Source organism: Papaver somniferum, chromosome 4, assembly GCF_003573695.1.
Source record: "Papaver somniferum cultivar HN1 chromosome 4, ASM357369v1, whole genome shotgun sequence".
Taxonomy (NCBI): Eukaryota; Viridiplantae; Streptophyta; class Magnoliopsida; order Ranunculales; family Papaveraceae; genus Papaver; species Papaver somniferum.
In genome coordinates, this window is record NC_039361.1 from 21,708,662 (window position 1) to 21,729,239 (window position 20,578).

Genomic DNA, 20,578 nt, shown 5'->3' on the forward strand with positions numbered 1-20,578 from the left:
GCTAACATCAGCTTCGTAAGCCTTTGTAAGTATAAAAATGTTAATTACCATCAATTTCTTGGATTATAAAAAATTATTGCAATTCACCGATGAAAATATGTAGTGTATTAAAACAAAGAACCAAAAGATCAAACTCTTACCGCTCTAGTTTATGCTTTAAAAAATTAGTTTGAAACGTTGTTATTAAAATAATAGTTTACTTTCTGTCAAAGCGAAACATTCTAGCAGATGTGTTTGAAACTTCTTCTTTGTTTTCCGATTTAGAACGTCTTTTCCACATATAAGATTCATTAATAATACGAGCATTTATACTTTCTTATTGAAACTTTTTTTTTCTTCGAAATTATGTACATGTTGATTTAATATCAACAACAAGTCCATCGTTGTTTTGGATGGAAAGTTATTTTTGTTGTGTCGCCAATGTGTTGAGTGGCATCAACATCTTGCCAACTATAGCGTCTATGTGATGGAGGATTCAACAGGTGGAGCCTCTTGGGTTCTTTGTTCAAAATAACCAAATCCCTAATTAGTGATAACTATTTCATCAGACCAAAATTCAGTCTTAGTACTCGGGATGTTATAGTATATTGCGTCTGGGGGTTGTTCTACTTGCTCCATGTAAAGACAACTCATTATGCCCCTAATGAGCCTTGCTTAATACTGTATGACAAAGAATATATAAGGAAGGGTAATACACTTATGGTGAACCTGGTAATACTAACTCTTATTGTCGTTTCAAACCATTTGATTGTTTCTTTAAACTAACTAATATGTATGTGCCCTACATAGAAATATACTTACTACCGTGTCGTGTTAAAACTCGTAATTTATTCTTTGGAATATCTTTCATATCTTTGATCCAAATATGTAGGTATGAACATTGTCGCCTAGTATGCAAACAAGTATGGGTTTTCTCTTTTTTACTTTGTTTAGTTAACATATGCATGTAAAAAAATTTTATGGTAAATTGTTTATTAGGTGTTTTATTTCTTCTAGTTCTTGGTTAGTGTAATTATCTATGTTGAAGAGATGTAACTTTTTTTTTTCTTCTAACTACAAGATACTTTTTAAGTATGTTATTATCTCCTTGCATACAATTGATTAATAACATATGTAATGATTTCCTAATTCATTTCAATATAATTTTGAACTGGGTGGGTGTTTCTTTTATTTTATGGTACAAAACATTATCAGCAGCTTCAAAATGTTTTTTTTCTACTTAAAAGGAAAATGAGTTAAATCTTATTGCAAATAATAAAAAAAAAGTACAAGAGCCAGCAAAGGCCCAGGGCCTCTCCCTAACTATATACTGAAATCTAGTTACACTCTAATACTTCTTCTCAATTTATAGTTAGATCCTTAAAAGGGTTACTGAAAACCAGTTGGGAATAAAACCTCGAATACTCATCAACCAGTTAAGAATGAATCTCCTAGAACAAAAAGAAGACTATTTATTTAATCTATTTCCTCCACATTTGATGTCTTTTCAAGGTTATATATGTATTCTATCTTCTGTTTTTAACTAAGTCTGATATTTCTCGAATACTTGTTATCAGCTAGTTTAAAAGCATTTTGGTGAAAGAGATGCATAGGTGCACTTACAAGCCATTTGTCATACTAGAAGGAGGTTAGCCTGTCCACTTTTTTTTTTTGAATCTCTTTCCAGTATTCTCTCCCATGTGGAAGCTTATACTTCTTTAGTATTAGCACAACTTCATTTGATCTTTGTTGCACAATGCTTCTCCATATTGATGTTTTCTTAATTGAGTACTTCCAATTCCATTTTTCTAATGAAGCATTGTTTGTGTAAATTAGATTTTTGATAGCCAATCCACTTGATTCCTTGGGTTTGGACGACTTATCCCAAGCTACCCAAAATATTTTCCTTTTCTCTGACGTAGTACCCTAAACAAAATCTCATTTGACCTTTATCATTTTCTTTTCCACATAGACATGTTTTACCAGCGCACTATTTATGAGCACTATCCAGCTTTGTTTGGAAACTTTCTTTTGCATTTATTTAGATATTATGGAACTTCTCAATGATGACCTCGCGTCCACTAGATTTCTTAGCGGTAGACCTAGTGGGATCCCTAGATACTTCTATGATGTTTCTCTACCTCCCAATGGAGAATACTGGCCAAATATTGCATTTTTTGGTTAACGCCAAAACTAATAATGATACTCTTGTCGAGGTTTATTTTGAGGCATGTGATCGCCTCATATATTTCAAGTATTAACAATGAGTTCATATAAACTTCCTCTCTTTTATTTAAGAAAATCGAAAAAATCTCCTACAAATTGCATTTGAGATACCTTTATGTCGTTGCCCACTTGAAATCCTGCAATTATGCTTAGAACCCCAGCTTTCTTGAGCAACTTTGTCAGGATTTCAACTAGTAAAATGAAAAGGAAATGAGACAGAGTCATATTTCCTAAGGCCTTTATAGGGCTTGAAGTATGTTGTTAAAGTTCCATTTAGAAGTATAGATGATTAGGAGTGGGTAGTGACCAATTCACCCAGTTTCTCCACTTATCTCCAAAACCAGCTCCCCTCAATATGTTATCGGTACCGGTTAAATTATCAAATGTCTTCCCAGTGCCCAATTTGCATAACACACCTGGAATTTTTCCTTTGATCTTAGCATCAGTTCTGCAATGAATACACCATCATGAACTGTTATCCCTTGATAAATCCTCCTGGTTATTAAATACTAACTTTGGGATGTAGTTTTCGAGCTTCAGATTGTTGTACGTTAATTTTTACATTTTTTACTTAATTAAGCAGATGATTTTCTCATTTCTCCATCCAAGCAAACTTCAAGGAGATAAAGATATGGAAGATCATGTTGTTCCAACTCATTATTAACCCAAGTTGTTGATTACCAACCCTAGGGACTTAGAAAAATCGGCATTTCAACTTCGTACGAAGTTCTTCAAACTAGTACCATTTGGTAAAAAACATGAAACTTATTTACCATAGAGTAAAAGTATATATTGCAATCAACTTATCATGTAACCAAGAATTGGTTTTTGATATATATATATTTTCAGCTCCTTACCTTTATGTTTTACCACTAAACAACTTATAAGCTCACTACATGCTGAAATTAGACCTTGAACCTAGTATTAGCATACTCAACAACTCATTAATGTAGGATCAGAATCTCGCAATGATAATATTTCAGCGAAATTATTAATGACACAACACTTAAGTGTCGTAGAAGAATTCCAGAAATGATAAAATAAATGACGACAGCTAAGATCACGAGAAAGATATGATAGTCCTGCGAAAATTAGAGAGTTTGCGAAATTAATATTTGTAAGATTGCGAGAATGTCGCAGACCATATCCGAAAATAAAGGACAGATTAGCTGTCATCCACTATGTATTTCCTTATAAATAGTCATTCGAGTTGTAAAGAAGGGGGAGATCTTTTTTGAGTAAGAAACACATAAATAGGAGAGAGAAAGTTTAGAGTAGAGATCATTCTTGAATTCTTTATCTTTTCTTGTAAGAACATCCAAAGATTAATCAATAAAATTAAAAATACAAACCTAAAATGAGTTGATTAATAATGAAATCACATGAAGAGTGTAGTGTAGGATTTCCTGCAACTACATAATGGCGCTAGAAACAGGGACGAGTTGAAGATTATTCTAGAAAAAGCTAAAGATTGATATTGAGATTTGTGAAAATTTAAAGTGATTGATTATGAATTTTTCGTAATTTCTTGCAATATTGTTAGCATTGAAGAAATGGCTAGAAGAAGAAATACATCCGAACAACCGACTACTATTAGAAGAAGCAAAAGAATTGCCGGAAGAGAAAGACGTGAAATGGGAGAATATACTAGAATGAGAAATAATAGAGAAAATCAAATTCAACCGCCAATTCAACAAACACTAGTTCAAGAGAGGAATACAGATTATGACAGGGTGAGCATACACACTTGGCGATCAAATTCAGCAGAAGAAATAGAAGAAAATCAACAAAACATAAATTATAGACACGAAGAGAGAAATCAAGAAGCAGATGAAGGAATAGTTCATGGAGGTGAGGAAATTGGAGCGTCAGAAACATTGAGACGGAGAATACATGAAGAAAGAAGAGCTGAAGCAGAAGAGCGTGCAAATTTAACAAGGAAAAATCACAAATTAAGGATGGAGAATATAAGACTACAGAATAGAAGATCGAGAAGTATTACAAAATCATATTCAAGATCGACTAGAAGATAAATGAGGCGAAATTCACCCATAATCAATGCTGGAAACAATATTCAAGAAGAAATATCAAATCCTAATGAAGAATATTGTGAAAATAGAGAAAGAACTGATGATCGTTACATTCCACAAAATGAAACTTTTGATGATGGGCAAATTGGAGGAAATCAAGATAACGGGCAAAATCAGGGACAAAATAACCAGATGGCGAAGGAAATCAAGAGGAAGGAAGAAGAATTTTACATGTGAGAGAAACTCAAAGAAATCAACAGACAATTGAAGAAGAAATTGAAAGACATTATGCTGAACAAGCACGTTTAATCTGTGAACGTGAAAGATTGAGAGCGAAAATGGAAGAACAAGAGCTTCATGAGACAATTCTCCAGAACAATCATGACGATCGAGAAAGAAGACATACACAAAACCGGAATAACGATAATCTCAATGAGGAGTATGATAGAGTAAAAAGAATGACTGAAAGACAGCGAATTGAATTGATAAGAAATGAACAAAATTATGGAGGGGAAAATGAAAGACATCATCATTTGCGAATTCATGATAGAGATGAGGAAGAGAATCGCAGAAGAAGACGAAATGAGGATAATGAAGAAGAGATGCAAAATTTCGCAAGAGAAGATAGACGTGAACGCAGAAGAAGAGAAGCAAAATTAAAGAGACCAATGGATCAAGATTCAGGTGTAAATAAACAAATCTTGAAAGAATTAGAAGAAATGATAGGAATGCTAAATAACAGAGGAGAAGTAGGTAGAAGAAAATTGAATGAAGCAATAGAAGAAGCTGCGAAAACTCCATTTACAAGGGAAGTACAATTAGGAGGAATACCACCGAAATGCAATTTGCCCGCATTAACCAGCATTTTTGATGGAACAACTTGTGCAATTCAGCACATTAAAGCCTATGTGAGGTGCATGTTACAATGGGAAAATCATGATGCGGGATTGTGCAAATATTTCGCATCCAGCTTAACAGGAGAAGCGTTAAAATGGTTTGAATGTTTACCAAAGAATACAATAACCTCCTTCAATAATTTGCAGACTACATTCTTGGGGGCATATATAAGATATAATTCCTCACGACCTGGTATAGAAGATGTGTTTGGATTAAAACAAAGAGTTGGCGAAAGTTTGAAACACTTGACTAAAATATGGAGAACTATGTGTAGCGAAATGGCTGGCCGTGTAGATGAGAGATATCTCATATTATCATTTATCAATGCTATGTTTGCAACAAACCTATTGTATGTACAAATTTTCAGAGTCAAGAATACGATTACAATGACTGAATTGCGAGAACTTCAAGAAGAATACATTGCTCTAGAGGAAAGGCAAAATGAAATGGAATCATATCCAGTTGCGAACACCATCTCAAAAACAGCGAATGCAAGCTTATTACCCAAGCTAATAAACACAGTGGCGAATACTTCGCAAGTACAACAAGAGAAAGTGACGAGTAACAATCAGCAGAAATTGGTAGCTATGGGGAGCCGAGACCAAGAAGAGTATGAAAGAGAAAGAAATTTCTACAATCTTGGAGGAAACAAAAAGATTCAAAGGCTCTATCAACCGCAAGAAACTTATGGAGGTCAAAGGCAAAACTATAATAAAGGACAAGGAAGTCACAAGGTAATATGGGAAGAAATCAAGATGCCACCTCTAAATGCAATTGTGGAGAAGATATGGGAAGCTATAATCTTGATGGAAAGTATACCAACACCGTGGAACATGGGAACGGAACCACCTCCAAACCATAGAAGTCATGAATTTTGTTCTTATCATCATTTTCATGGACATACCACAAACGATTGCAGAAATGTAAAAAGAATTATTTTGAGAATGATAGATCAAGGAAAACTAAACGAATTTCTGGTAAGGCATCCACAATCTCAACCATTACCACCACCACCAGAACATCACAAAGTGAATACGATGAAAAAGAAAGAAACATTCTTCATAGAAGTTGGTGCAAAAGCAAAAAATCTATTCTGTCACTCTATTGTACATTCATATAAGATAATTGAAGATTTTCATGATAATGTTTTGAGAAGAGTGTTCGCAAGAGATAATGATGGAAGAGAAATTATGAATATTGCGAAAATCTCGCCACTAGAAGGATGGCAGAAACAGATCATTTCTTTTACTGCAGAAGAAATTCCCGAAGGAGAAGAGGTGCAGGACAATCCATTGGTAATAAAATTGGAAATTAATCCAAAACCAAAAGAAGATGAGGATGATGAAGCTGAAGATTCATGGGAAATCAATAGAAGTCTAGTCGATACTGGAAGCTCTGTGAACATCTTATTCTATCATACTTATAAAACCATGGGTGGAAGAGATGATGATATTATACCATCAACATATAAGATATATGGTTTTAATGGTACTGCTAACAAGCCTAAAGGGGAGGTTATTATGTGAATTCCATTGAAGGGAATATCTTCTGAAATCTCATTATGTGTCGTTGATGTAGAATCACCTTAAAATGTCTTAATTGGTCGACCTTGGCTACATGGGATTCTAGGTGTAGCTTCAACTTTCCACCAGTGCATCAAATTCCCTCACCCCAATGGTGTAGGAATCATAAAGGAAGATTGGGTCGAAGGAAAGAGATGTTACGAAACTGAGATAAAATCTTGCGAAGGAAGAGTAAACAAGAAGGAAAACTGGCGACACAAAATCAAAGATGTACAAAGAAGTGAGTGGTTGATGGTGGAAACAATCGAAAGGAAAGGAGAAGAGATGTTGCAAAATTAATGCTAGCTCAGAATAAAAATGATGAATTTACCACTACCAAGGAAGCAGTAGCAGAAAATAATAAAGAAGCAGAGGATGGAAAAGGTAATAAAAACAAGAAATGTATGAATGATTAAGTTGTTGCGATACTCTCACAATAAGTAAAATTCTCGAAAATACATTTGATTGAATAACAAAATTGAGATTGCGAAATTCAAGTACAATATAATGATTTGCGAGACTCTCGCAGAGATACTGAATTTTACAGAAGATAATCAGAGAAGAATGACAAAAGAGAAAGAGGCGAACCTTTATGGCGTACACCATAGTTCGCGAATAAAATTTCGCAAGAGGCAAATGTAAGACCTAAAGTACGTCATATAAGGAGGTACCTGTTGCATGGCTCAGGGAAAGGCTACACCACCCCCGGAACCTGAGTCATGGAGATTTGGGGTCAATAAATCCCATCCGGGAGAGGCACCTTGGATTCTCAGCTTAAGCATATGACTTGGGTTGGGCGACTAAGGTAATAAGGACTCTCCCAAGGAGTGCAGATCTGATCAAGGCGCCGAGGTACACGGTTGAGTCAAGAGTGCCAGGGACGTTTGAAGCGTACCTTTCCATTCTTGACAAGTCTTGGCTTATACTGCACTCGGCCTGAAGAAAACCCCACTTAGGGTGCAGTCTCGTAACCATAAGCCCTATAGGTAAAAGGGATAAGAGGCTGCGAAAACAACTGGTTGTTGTTAAGACTGGATGGGAGGAGCTAACCTTGTATGGTAGAAGTACGCCTCCTTGAAGGGGCAACCAGGGGGGAGATAAGGGTGGCACCCTCCATTAGGGAGCTGATAAGTGTCTTAAGACGCAAATGTCATGAGGCTTTTTATTCGCAAGGGTATTAAGGTTTTTCATATTTGTGCAACAATATTGAAGAGGCAATAATACAAAAGAAAAAGATAAGACGAGATCAATGGGTTTTCGCATGAAAGTGCGAAGACGTCCTGCGATTTCGTCGGAAGACGACAATGTCATGGGGCTTTATTTTCGCAAGAATATTTAGGCCTATCATATTATCGCAACATTCCTGAAGAGGCCATAATACAAAAGAGAAAGTTAAGGCAAGATCAATGGGTTTTTGCATTAATGTGCAAAGACGTCCTGCGATTTTGTCGCAATGACAAGAGGTGGCATAATAAGACCTTTAATTAGGAAGGCAAAATAAGACCAAACAGGAATGGGTTTTATACAATAAGATTTTTTTTTATGAAATCTCTCATTTGGATTCAAATAACAGAGGCAAGTATGGGAATGTATGAAATTAGAAAATGTTATTTGCTTCCATATGATAGATTTACTCAGAGATTCAAGAATTAATGATTATATTGATTAACTGTATTGCAAAGAAGAATTGTTTTAATGCATGTCAAAATGAAAGAAACACAAATATACAGAAAGAAGAAATAAATGTACAAGTATTACAAAGAATCAAAGAAAGAAATAAAGACTACTTCTTGGTTGATCCTTCATTATCTTCATTAGACTTATTCCCTTCTTCGTCTGCGTCAGAATCTTCATCACCATCAGAACTTCCATCACTATCAGATTCTTCATCATCAGCTTCGCTATCAGAGATAATCAAACTGGGAGTATTCTGTGGGATTTCTTCCAAAAGACAAGGATAATCAGAATGTGGGGTATTATGATCATCACAAACCATTTGGATAGTCTGATTGAGAAAATGCATAACATCATTCTTAAAATTCCCAACAGTGATCTTGATTTGATTCTTTAATCTAGAATACTTTTCATTGCGAGAAGAAAGATTCTTTGCGAGTTCCTCCTTTTCAGCTTCGAGTTCTTCAATCTTTTCACGATATCTATTTTCAGAATCTGCGAGCAAAAGACAATCAATTATTAACTTGATGAGAATTCATAAGAAACAAAAAATTAGTAAAGAAGAGCAGTTAGTAACCTTCTCTGTCAGAAATCATATCTCTAATCAAGACTGTATGCTCAACTTGAAGACTAACATTTACACCTAAGTCTTTTCTAGCATCATCTAAGATTTTCGCTGCCCAAACAAATTCATCCTCACTACTTATAAGAAGACGAGAACGAATTTTATTTTCCCTTTCGCAGAGTTCGACATTCTTGCGGTTAGCTTCATCTCGTTCAAGTTGAACTTCAAGAAGAGCCTCTTGGAACCTCGCCAGAGCCTTGGCACCTTGATCAGAGATGCGATCCTTATCATCTATGATACCACTAATTTTGCTTCTTAAATCATTGGGTTTCTATTTAGAATCAAGAAGGAGACGCTTAAATCGATTGGCTAAGCCTAAATTAGATCTATGATCAATTTCTAAGAGGCGAAATTTAGATCTAAGCTCATTTAGAGAAAGAGAAGAAATTTTATCATTTGAGAAGCTATTTAAGGAATTGTTAAGACCCTCAAGAAGGGTATTATTATCCAAGGCATTAGGAAATGAACGAAGAAGGGTAGCTTCATCAGAAAGAACATAAATGTCTGCAAAAAGGATTGTTTAAATAAGATAAAACAACAGGATGAATGAAAAAAGAGAAAAGAGAAAAATAACATACCTTAAAGCTGATTATTAGCTTGCTGAAGACTAGAAATTTTGTTCTTATACGAGGAAGAATGAAATTCTAATTGTCTATTTTTCTCGCGAAGACCTTTAACTTCAGCTTCTAATTCTTCATTCTTTTTGGGAAATTGAAGATTCTTCTTTTCAAGATTTTCACGTCTTCTCTCTAGATCTGAGGCAACAACAAAAGAAGCTTTTCAGCCTGCGAAAAAATATAAAAAATATTAATATAGAAAGAAATTTCGAATTATAACAATGAAGAAGTAAAAGGATAAAATATCCAGACTATTGAGAGAATGCAAAAAATCGGGAGTCACTGATCTAGAAACTCCACGAAGAGAGCTATCACCATCCAGTAAAGGAACACCGCAAAGGGTAGCGAGAGCTTTGCAGGTATCTGCGAATTGGCTATCTCACCTTCCTTGTAGAGAATCAGAAAAGAGGCCAGATAACTTAGCCATAGAAGATTCAGGTGGAAAATCTTCACTTGCAGCAATATCATCGTTGTCCTCATCACCCTTATCACTTTCAGAATCTTCATGAGGAGGAATATTTGAAGGGGAAGAAGAACGAACTTTCCTTTTCTTTGGAGGAGGACCAGTTGATTTTTCCCTGCGAAGAGCACCTTTACCTTTATCACCAATCTTCGCAACATCAACAGATTCTTCTACTTCAGCAATAATCTTCACACACAGATAGAAATAAGAAATGGAAGCATGGAAGTAACAGTACTATTTAAAATCATAAGAGAAAATTTCTTACCTCATCTGTGTATGAGCGAAGAGCTAACATAGTACTAGATTTCCCAGTCCTGTTATAACTATCCTTCAGTTTTTGGATCTGCGGAATGTCGCAAGAGTTAGCGAACAGAATAGTAAAAATCAATAAAGAAATATAAAATGAGTTAAAGGGGAGAAACATACCTCTTTCTCCTTCTCGGGCCAAGAGAAAACCCAAGGTTGATAAGCAGCGAGATTCGCAGGAAGAATATTTGACCCAACAATGTAGGGTCCTTTTAGCATCAAAAGAAAAACACACCATTTATCATCTTTGGATTGGCGAGGAGTTGTATTTTTACCAGAATGTCAATCAATATCTTGCATAAGAATTTTGGCTTCATCAATATTATCTTTCCTTTTTAAGCGAATACCCCAGCGAGTATTCTCTTTCTTCATGGAGATAAGTTCATAATTCTCAAAGAAATTCGCCACTGTATACTTCTCAGCAACTATCTCTAGGTTTGCGAATTTAGGATCCCTAAGTTCTTTGGAGTACAAAGATCCTCTACCAGCACCACGATTAGCGAACTCTAGCATCAGACGGATGCAGTCCCCACTCAGTTGGAAGATGGCTCGCGAAAATCCCGAATGAGCGAGAATTTCATAAAATAAAGGAAGATATGGGTTATAAAGAGGAATAGGGAGACCTGCGAGAATCTGACCTAGCGAAATTATGATTGATTGATCATCACAATATTGATCAGAGAAAAGCTTGACAGAAAAAATTGATTTGGCATTCTCACCAGGAATGGTGGAGAGTGTGAAACCTTTATCAACAAGATCTTTTTGGACATCTTGTAAATTCTTCTCATATCTATGACCACTTGGAGCCATGTTTGAATATAGAGTATGGGAATGTATAAAAAGTAAAAGGATTGAAGGAAGAAAAAATTACAGCAGCAGAATTTGTAGAAGAATAACAGAGTTGCAGAGATGAGAGAATAAAAATAGAAGAGAAAGTAAAAAGAAAAGTGGAAAAAGGGGGTAAGAAGAGTATATAAAGAAGATTTTTTAATAGAAGAAATAAACACCATTAAGACGAAAAGATGTGAGCGGTTGAAAAGCAGCGGTTACAGAAGACGTGTCAAGAAATAAATGGAAGAGAGAGTACGTGTGATAAATGTAGAATATGAAAAGATGAACAGCTGCGGCATTTCTCACATCATTCTCTGCTTTGCAGATAAGATATGACAAGAGGCAAGATGTAGGATCAAAATCTCGCAATGATAATGTTTCAGCGAAATTATTAATGACACAACACTTAAGCGTCGCAGAACAATTCCAGAAATGATAAAATAAATGACGACAGCTAAGATCACGAGAAAGATATGATAGTCCTGCGAAAATTAGAGAGTTTGCGAAATTAATATTTGTAAGGTTGCGAGAATGTCGCAGACCATATCCGAAAATAAAGGACAGATTAGCTGTCATCCACTATGTATTTCCTTATAAATAGTCATTCGAGTTGTAAAGAAGGGGGAGATATTTTTTGAGTAAGAAACACATAAATAGGAGAGAGAAAGTTTAGAGTAGAGATCATTCTTGAATTCTTTATCTTTTCTTGTAAGAACATCCAAAGATTAATCAATAAAATTAAGAATACAAACCTAAAATGGGTTGATTAATAATGAAATCACATGAAGAGTGTAGTGTAGGATTTCCTGCAACTACAATTAAACCAGCACCATACGTAACACTACATTACGTATGATTCATACTTAATACAAATTGAAGGTTTTGTTGCTTAAACAAGTGGGAGATGTTATACTTTTTGTGTTTTCCGCAACAAATCCCATGTGGTTAAAGTAATGCTTGTTTAGATTAAGTTAAGTTGGATTAGTCTTAATCCGCATTAAAGCATGTTTATGGTATTTATAATGCACTAATTAAGGACTATCTTTAATGCTAATGTTAGAGCATAGCTCAGTTGAACCCACCAAGCGTTGGTATGTCAAGTTTGGTTGTCATATTTTAGTGAATCAAAACTCATGTTAAGAGTCGCTTAATTATGTACTAGAGTCAACTTAGTATAGGTTAGATTGAAAGTGTTAGGATATGAGACATTACAAGTATTGTGAAGTCTTGAAGAAGTAAGGAGCTACAACGACAACAATCATCCTTCCACTTGAGGTTAGTGATATTTGACTTGAACTGTTTCATTCCCTAACGTATCTTTCAAGTCGTGCATATTGATAACATAACTGCGAAACATATTTGAACTCTAGATAGGCATAGTATTAAGGAATACAATACGAGGTTTATTGTTTAAACATTAAACTTTGTAGATAAGACATCGCCATAATCATTTGAATGATATTGTGATTATGTATGGGTATGTGGTGAGGATTTCATCCTAGGGAACAATGTTTACATGTGTTCTAAGGAAGTAAGTTCATAAACTTGTTTGTGAACCGAAAAGGAAATTTCCAGGTGTTATTGGTTTTGTTATTCATTGCATATCTTATGAACAACCAATATGTGTGATTGAGTATAACCGCTCACAACTTGTTTGTGTTCTTGGTAGAACTATTCACAAAGGCCTGGCTTATGTATTGGTATAACCTTTATTAGTGAAATCGATCATAAGTAATCACCTGATATGGTATGATCGGGTTTGTGTTTTGTCTGTCCAAATATGGAAAAGGAGAACTGATCCTAGTAAGAGGTGCAGTACATCACAAAGGGGGACCGATCCTTGTATGGGGTGCAGCAAGGTTTATAGCAGAAAGGGGAACTGATCCTACGGACATGTGCAACACGTTTTTAGGCAAAAGGGAGCCGATCCTATGGACATGTGCAACACATATAAGTTAGATACCATATATATGTGGGGAACCGATCCTAGTACCTAATCAACCGAATTTTGGAAAGCTAGCGTGACTATGCACAATATTCACATGGAGGTAGAACCGAAACTTGTTTTGGTAGAACCGTTAAACCCATGATTGTGATTGAATGTTGGTTTGATCAATCACATAGTTCTTGAAAGTCAGATGAACCAATTCTAAACTTGTTTGGAAGTGTGGCAAATCAGTTTCAAGGTTGTAAGTGTGAAAGAGAACTTACAAAGTAAGGATGTCGACATACTTTGAACATGTGTTGTGAATGCTTATTTCTTTAATTGTTCAAAGATATTCCTTAACGGCTAAGGGAAGAGAATCCCAGGATCGAAACATAAGTAAGTTAAGAATCTTTTAATTAAGGTTATTAATTTCATTTTGTAGGGAAATTCAAAAATGATAGATGCACCTAGGGATTTATCCCTCAACCTCGGTGCTCTCTCACAATTCACTGGGACCCGCCACAAATATGTGGCCCCCTGCTAAACCCCCTTGGTGGTGGGGCCCGCGGTTTTGTGAGACAACACCGAGATTGCGGGATAAATCCATCGGTGCGTCTATCACTGCTGAGGGAAATTCCATAATTAGTAATGTGCATTTACTAATTAGATTTTCCGAGAGATTTCGATCATTATTTTTGGACAGAGCATTTCCAAGAATTATGAAAATCGAATTTGTGCTTTAATGAATATCTTGATTATTTTTCGGTTTTGGAAATTCCTTGGTGTCCAAACTTTCTTGTCTATAAATACTTGAAGTTTTCCTTTATAGCAAACTAATCCTTCGTAACAACATACTTCCTCTTTTGTTGTTGTTACTGGTGTAGCCGCCTATTCGGAGAGGAGAGTAACCTAATTAGGAGAAATCTCTTACGGACGCTCAGTTTAAAGTCTTCTTTGGGATTGAGAAGCTCTAGCGCGTACCGTTGGTGGAAACTAGATAATTGCGGTTTATCTTTTATTTTCGATTGATTTGATTGACTAACGGTGATTGAAATCTGATTGCACCTAGTTTGTTTATTCTTGAGAATCTTCTCTTATGATATAAGATTCACTCAAACTAGTTCATAGTTTCGATAGGGATCTTTAGACTGTTATGAGTTCTAAAGATCATCTTGTGATAATCCATTGTTAACAGACTCCGTTCTGTGCGTGATTGATCACAAGAGATTCAAGTGATTGTGTGCAGGTTTTTATTGAAGATTTAAGAAGATTTGAAGACAAAGAAGATATTGAAGATCTGACCTGGGTTTATAATCTTTGGTGTGCACAATACTTGTTTTGGTAAAAGAGGATCCAATTAATAATCGGTTTATCCTTGTGGTAGATTGGATTGATTAATTGAGTAGATCGGCATCAACACAATTCTTTGGATTAAGAGTGTTGTTGGCTTAATCTTAAACGATTACTTCGGTAATTGAACATAAGATAGATCTAAGGACCTGATGAAGGAGTTTATGTTAAGATAAACGGAAGAGCCTTTGTTCGACTCATATCACTTGGTTGAAGAGAGTTGATACCAAACAGATTTGTTGTTCCTTTACTGTTTGGAATACGAACCAAAGTTCCAAGAACGTGACTTATTTATAAGTTGGAGGCGTGGGAATACAGACGGAACTAGGTGAACTATAGGTTTAGGTTCTTGGTCTCAACTATACGAAGTTAGGTGTAATTTTGTATAGCGGCTTAATCCTTAGAGTATTCAATTTTGGACTCCTGGGATTTTTATGCATTTGCGGTTTCCTCGTTAACAAAATCTTGCTGTGTCATTTACTTTTATTTTCCGCATTATAGTTGTTTTATTATAATTAAAGTAAATTACACAAACGTTAATTCCTATTTACTTGATAAGCAATCCTATTGTGTTTGGTTAAGTCCGAACCTTTGTATCAAGTAAACATACTTCGTTGTTGTATTGTCTCGATCTCGTATCCATAGACGATTACACGAAGTGTGAACCGATTAGTTGTATTGTCTTGACTTTGTCCATAGACAATCACTTTCGGAGAAATGATTTATACGTAGGAAAAGTTGTAGCTTGAGGTATATTTGGGTACCCTCGCCTTTTCAGCTAGATAAGGTTGAGTCATAGCATGCCACGTCCTTTAGCTTGACATGTCATATGTGCTGTCCAATGTAGCCATGAAGTGTCATCCTACTCATGATGGAAAGGTTGGAGTTGACATGTGGCAAGCATGGGACTCTCTTCTAGCCTCACAAGTTTTCTTTAAAAGCAAATTTGTTTTCATTCCATCATCAAGTAATGTGAGGAAATAAAAGTTGATAATAAGTCATGAAAAGGTTAAGTGTCTTGTGTGTGTTTCTATTTCCTTGTACTCAATCTGTTTTAAGTATGAATCATATGTACTGTAGTGCTATGTATGGTGCTGGTTTAATGATTTGTTGAGTATGCTAATACTAGGTTCAAGGTATAATTTCAACATGTAGTGAACTTATAAGTTGTTTAGTGGTAAAGCATAAAGGTTAAGGAGCTGAAATTCCAACATTCAACTTCTATATATATATATATAGTGATATATAAAGATATTGAAATATATATCTCCGTCCGTGAGATATAAATATATATCTATACATATAGATAGATATTATCGTATGTACACTTTCAGTTCAAATAATAAGGACATTAAAAAGAATTTCCAATTGAATAAACATTTCGTTAAGCACACCTCCATAAAAAAAAGCAAGTAGTTGGGTTAGAACAAAAATCTCGAATTAAATAAATATCTTACGGACGAAGATCACGCAAGAAATACATAAAGTATTAACCATTCATTACACTGGATTCAACTTCATTCATAAAAAAAAGATTTAACTACTCAGTATTAACAAGACAACAAAAAATATATATATTTAAATAAATTTTATTTTATTTCGAATTAAATCAACATACACGAATATTGATCAAATATATATTTTCTTGACTTTGCTCTCGTTGTGCTCCCCACATATAAGTAGCTAATCCCGAAGATATCACTATAATGAATTTTGACTTACAATGCAGCATTGGCACTATTAGATAATCTTTAGTTTGTGGGGAAAACATTGATCACTAACTAGGTTTTCCCGACAAGTTAAGCTTCATGGTAGATTTAACTTCACGATGCATAGTATAGTAATGAGCACCGAGATCCGCCTCACTAACCAATTTTGGCATGTCATAAAGTCTCATGATTAAATATCAAAATGTACTACTGTGACTCAAAATCAAGTCATTGACCTAAAATCTTTTTCGTGACCAAAAGTTTTCCTCTAGGATCAAAATTATAGTAGCTCAAAATAAGATTTTTCAAACAAAACTTATTATTTCATATAAAATTTGATAAGGTAATCTAAATCAGTACAGACCTAGAAACTTCATGATTGGTAATTAACGTGATTTCATATCTGATAGATGCATAATCTACTATCTATTGGTATTTATTCGATGCTAGTATTTGTATCTCTCTTGTATATTACCTTGTGTTATTCTTGTTTTTATTTTTTGTCTTAGTTGGGCTAAATCATTTGAAATAAACTATAAAGTGTTAATATGAACACGGAAGTGAACACGGATCAAAGACCAGGTGGACTTCGTTCAAACTTGGAAATATTCAACACTGTCTTGTAAACAATGAAGAAACGAATCCAACGGAGAAAAAATGAAGTCATTGTGACCTCGTGCAGAGAAGTTATGAGCAAAACAAGAAAACCAACTTGGATATGGTTTTTGTTAGTTGTTGGGCCTTTATTGGCGTACACGAGAAGGAAAGAATGGGCTTGTCTTGGACAATGTTTTTCCCTTGTTTTGGGTTTTTGGAGAGTTGAGACATATCCCGCTAGTTTTTATCATTTTTTCATCGTCCAAAAGAAATATGGAAAGGAAAATTTCTTGTTTGGTCCTAGGCCCATATAGTTATTTATAGTAGGGTCCAACCGGAATTTTTTTTTATCCGGAGGTCCAAAATTAATTAAAACATGGAAATGTCCATAATGCCCATTACTACCAAACGTGTGTGTCTACACTGCTTACAAATTTGAGTACATATCTGGTACACTGCTTAAAAATTCGAGTACATATTTGCTACACTGCTTACAAATTTGAGTACATATCTGTCGTACTGCTTACAAATCCGATTATATATCTGAATGCTTACAAATTCGAGTACATATTTGCTGCACTGCTTCCAGGTACAGATGCACTAACGAGACCACTTATGTGAGCCATATCCATCATGAGAAAAGCCCCAACAGAATCTACAATATTCAAGAAGCATAGCAGGAAAGGGAATTAGGTGTGCGTAATGGGTTAACTAGTCTGATTCTTTGATCACTAAGAATAACAACTGTTGACAATCAAAATATATGTGTATACCTTTCTCATTCGAGGATAATCGAAATCACGAGGATAAGCACTAGCACCAACAATGATGAGTTTTGGTCGAAAGAGGGTGGCAGTTTTCTCAAGCATATCATAATCAATAAGGCCTGCAAGTGAATTTGGTAATGAATGCAAATTATCAACGAATTATAAATGAACAAAAATAGACCACATAGTCATTACACAATATAAGAATGCATAGCAGCACCTGTTGATTCATCAAGACGGTAGGGCATCGATTCAAAATAAATCGAAGTCCCAGATACCCATCTTTTAGGAGTCATAAATCCATGTGACAAGTGACCTCCATGAGGAAGATCCAGACCCTGTGCCAGTTACATGAACAAAGCCCTTTGTTGACAAAGTGTCTCTAGCTCATCAATGTACTCATTGCCACCATAATACCTACATTGCAGAATGAAATGATCAAATGCATTTCAATACAAATACAGGGAAAAAAATACAACATTAAGCACCATCTTTACCTTTTACCAGAAAGCCCTTCTGAATACTTGTTTGTGAGACAAGAACCCACAGCTTCCATCACTGCGCGAGATGTAAAATTCTCTGAAGCAATGATCTCCAAGCTGTTAAACTAACGATTCTTCTCACTATCAATTATTGAACGTACTTCAGGGTCTGCCTAACTTGAGAAGGTAATCTATCTGCAGTAGTAGTACCCAACTTGGGAAAAAAAGTTGAAAAACCTTTAGTAAAAAGATTGGGTTGTTGTACAGCAACACCCATTATTGCAGCTCCACTGTATGCCTGCATCTACTTCACTTCTCCTTAAACATAACAAGGAGCACTTCCTATCAGTATGCGATATATGTACTGAAGATTCATGAACTAAAAATCAACAGTATGACAACAACAGGTGACATATCTATGAAAAATAAGAGAATAGAAAGACATATTACAGTATTTCACATAAGTACTGAAGGGTAAGACTAAAAAAGGAGCAAAAACACAGCAAAATCAGCAATCACAGACACTTTGACAGCAAAATGATGATGATTATAATAAATGTATGCATAGACATGTTTTGAACCTGAAAATGTCACAAAGATGTAACAATATTAAAATACAGTATTTCACATACGTACTGATGGGTCAAACTAAAAAAAGTGAGAGATCTATGCAAGAAACAGATTCTAAGAGCAGTTTCTATGAGTATGCCATATATGTACTGCAGATTCATGAACTACAAAATCAACTGCATGACAAAGAATAATTAAGAATCTAGGAGAAACAACAGAATCGAAGCACGTAATACGGTATTTCACATACGTATTGATGGGTCAAACTAAAAAAAGTGAAAGATCTATGCAAGAAACAGAATCCAAGAGCATAAACAATGAGTATGTCATATATGTACTGCTGGATAATACGATCTGAAAGTGAAAACAAACCTGATTTTGAAAAGAAAACAGAAATATAATCAAATCGAACTAAAATAAGCTAAAAAATTAACAATCTAACCAAATAACTGAATAAATACGAACAAGATTCATAAAAAACAAACAGAACACAACCGATCTCCATGATCTATGCAAGAAACAGATTCTAAGAGCAGTTTCTATGAGTATGCCATATATGTACTGCAGATTCATGAACTACAAAATCAACTGCATGACAAAGAATAATTAAGAATATAGGAGAAACAGCAGAATGGAAGCACGTAATACGGTATTTCACATACGTACTGATGGGTCAAACTAAAAAAAGTGAAAGATCTATGCAAGAAACAGAATCCAAGAGCATAAACAATGAGTATGTCATATATGTACTGCTGGATAATACGATCTGAAAGTGAAAACAAACCTGATTTTGAAAAGAAAACATAAATATAATCAAATCGAACTAAAATAAGCTAAAAACTTAAAAATCTAACCAAATAACTGAATAAATACGAACAAGATTCATAAAAAACAAACAGAACACAACCGATCTCCATGATCCAAAATTCAAATCTTATAATGATTCAAAAACTGTAGCAGAAACAATGAGTATGTCATATATGTACTGCTGGATAATACGATCTGAAAGTGAAAACAAAACTGATTTTGAAAAGAAAACAGAAAGATAATCAAATCGAAAGCTAAAATAAACTAAAAACTTAACAATCTAACCAAATAACTGAATAAAAACGAACAAGAATCATAAAAAAAAAAAACAGAACACAACCTATCTCCATTAAACTGTAGCAGAAAGAAGAAAACGAAAAGATTAAGCAACATACCTGTTAAAAATCGCAGAAGAAATCTTCAGAAACCCTAGTCCGAAATCCAGAAGAAGAAAGAGAGCAGAATTTTCCCAAGAATAATCGGCTGAAATTTTTTTTAGAAACTTTGAAATAGACTGCTTTAATATATGTAGGATTGGAAGGGTAGTTTAGGTATTTAGAAATTTCGTACAATTTGTCCCGCACGTGTACAGGACCTGGGCTTAAAAAATTTGGTCCATTTTCATGTTTTCTCTTAATTATGGACCTCTGATTAGTGGGCTTTAATGGGTGGACCTGCCACTAACTAAGAACACTATAATGGTACCTATTGGTAATTCCTACATATGGAAATGGTCAAGAAAATGCAAGTCCAGGACCTTGTGCCTTATTATGCTTCTTCTTATCGTGAATTTACAGATCCTTGCGTGGATCATGGGTCTACTTTCCACCCTTTAGATGGACAACAACTTGGGGGTTTGGTTTAGCTTACAGTTGACCAGTAATTTTTTCATAAATTTGTTCCAACAGTTCTGGTTGTACTCATTGTGCTGTGTGCAGGCCTGAAAGTTTAATGCGGTCGATGGTCTAACCTGGGACAAAATTTGTTCACTACAAAACAAATCTTATCTTTTGCATCCATCAAGTCTTCATTATAAGCATATGACATAAATACAGAGTATGTTGACAAATTTTAATTTATCAGCGAAACAATTTATCAAAATCAATATCAGTTTCTTGACAAAACTTAGTTTGTGAGAAAAACATTTTTTATGATGGCC

The 20,578-nt window shown here is 34.9% G+C and overlaps 1 long non-coding RNA gene across 1 annotated transcript; it reads right to left on the bottom strand.

The window, feature by feature from the left end:
* Window positions 1-17,411: 17,411 nt before the first annotated feature.
* On the bottom strand, window positions 17,412-17,840 carry LOC113273601. Its single transcript, XR_003322507.1, has 3 exons — window positions 17,781-17,840; window positions 17,567-17,679; window positions 17,412-17,448 (listed from the first exon to the last, which is right to left on the bottom strand). It is a non-coding gene; the product is annotated as an uncharacterized LOC113273601 (long non-coding RNA).
* Window positions 17,841-20,578: the final 2,738 nt, after the last annotated feature.